We start from the raw sequence: 2,093 nt of genomic DNA, 5'->3' as shown, positions 1-2,093 counted from the left end.
CATCTTTACGGTGCAAAAGTGATTCTCTCCTGAGCTCTGGAAAACTTCCACAGAAGACTCGCATGTACATTGCCGGGAGTAATCTTTGCTCATATCGTCTTCTGAGAGAAGAATGGGACAGGAGGAACAGAGGCGGATGCAAATGAAGAGGGGTCAAGCCTTTTAATACATGGTAATTAGACTCCTCCGTGGCTCAGATGATGACCTTTTCAGCTGTGGCCATGAGTTGGATCTCAACAGAATGGAGCCCTCTGTGGAAATGGGGGTATTAAGTGAAGTCCAGTGAAGTTGATAACCTCAAAACCAGACAGGAAATTATTCATCTTGTCAACCACACACTCTTTCTACTTCCCCTGTTTATTTCTATTGTCATAACAAGCTTTGATAATTGTGTTTTTGCTCTCGGGAAAAACACTGCCAATTCAATTTTTCTATTTTGCTTTTGATGGCAGCTTTTTTTAATGCATATATTAATAATTTTAACACTCATTCCTGATTGTGAAGGCCCCATCATCCAAATGCACATTAATAATTTTAGAGATAAAACCAATTTCAAAGCTGCTGATGCAGATGGATTTGTTGAACAGACAAGTTTGTTTACTTCGATCATCATTTCTTTCCACCGTTCAAAGTGCTGAATCAATTATTATTTTGATTGTACTTGAATATGATTGCTGTAGTTATCCTGCCAGGATTTTGCTCACATCAAAATAACTTATCAAGCATAAGGGAACTGAATGTCTACTGGCTAAATGTAAATTGGTAACCTTCACACATTTCTCATTTAAAAACTACCACGATTAAAAAATAGCTGATATAAATGATGAGTAATATATTCTCTAGAATGGTTATAAATTTACTTTTAACAGACACATTTAAACAAAAATAATCTATGAACACAATACATCTGTTGCACAAACGCCTGCAGTATGGGTAACTTCATATTGTGGACATTCAATTGACACATCTTACAGTTTTACTAATACATAAACCATCAAGGGAAGCTCCGTCCGTCCATTTTCTCAGCCGCTTATCCGGGGTCAGGTCACGGGGGCAGCAGCCTAAGCAGAGAGACCCAGACTTCCCTCTCCCCAGCCACTTGGACCAGCTCGTCTGGGGGAATCCCAAGGCGTTCCCAGGCCAGCCGAGAAACATAGTCCCTCCAGCGTGTCCTGGGTCTTCCTCTGGACCTCCTCTCAGTGGGACATGCCCAGAACACCTCACCAGGGAGGCATCCAGGAAGCATCCTAACCAGATGCTCGAGCCACCTCAACTGGCTCCTCTCGACGTGGAGGAGCAGCGGCTCTACTCTCAGTCTCTCCCGGATGACCAAGCTTCTTGCCCTATCTCTAAGGGAGAGCCCAGACACCCTGCGAAGGAAACTCATTTCGGCCGCTTGTATCTGCGATCTCGTTCTTTCAGTCACTACCCAAAGTTCGTGACCATAGATGAGGGTAGGAACGTAGGCCGACTGGTAAACTGAGAGCTTCGCCTTCTGGCTCAGCTCCCGCTTCACCATGACAGACCGGTACAGCGCCCGCATCACTGCAGACACAGCACCGATCCATCCACCTGTCGATCTCCCGCTCCATTCTTCCCTCATTTGTGAACAAGACCCCGAGATACTTAAACACCTCCACTTGGGGCAGAACCTCCTCCCCGACCCGGAGGCGGCACGCTACCATTTTCCGGCTCAAGACCATGGTCTCGGATTTGGAGGCACTGATCCTCATCCTGGCTGTTTCACACTCAGCTGTGAACCGCTCCATCGAGAGCTGGACATCATGATCTGATGAAGCCAATAGGACCACATCATCCACAAAAAGCAGAGATGTGATCGATCACCAAAAGGATCCCCTCAACACTTTGGCTGCGCCTAGAATTTCTGTTCATAACTTTTATGGACAGAATCCGTTCTGTTCTGTTCAAGGGAAGCTATTTGTTCTAAAAGTTTAGGTTAGTTCAATTTTTGCAAGGCAGTTTGTGAGCTTGACAAGATCAGTCTCCAGATGAAAATGTGCCTCACGACGAGGAGAATCGGACATCAGAAACCCCTGAAGTGGTGTGTGTGCGTGCGTGCGTGCGTGCGTGCG

At 45.7% G+C, this 2,093-nt stretch overlaps 1 protein-coding gene across 1 annotated transcript in view; it reads left to right on the top strand.

Annotated features, from left to right (window-relative positions):
- Positions 1-2,093, top strand: part of klhl29 (kelch like family member 29) — a gene marked incomplete at its 3' end in the record, with an annotated part of 392,046 nt that overhangs the window by 77,704 nt on the left and 312,249 nt on the right.

The sequence above is a fragment of the Austrofundulus limnaeus genome, unplaced genomic scaffold (assembly GCF_001266775.1).
Source record: "Austrofundulus limnaeus strain Quisiro unplaced genomic scaffold, Austrofundulus_limnaeus-1.0 Scaffold239, whole genome shotgun sequence".
Taxonomy (NCBI): domain Eukaryota; kingdom Metazoa; phylum Chordata; class Actinopteri; order Cyprinodontiformes; family Rivulidae; genus Austrofundulus; species Austrofundulus limnaeus.
The sequence above is the reverse complement of the archived record's forward strand: the minus strand, read 5'-3'. Positions and strand labels throughout refer to the sequence as shown.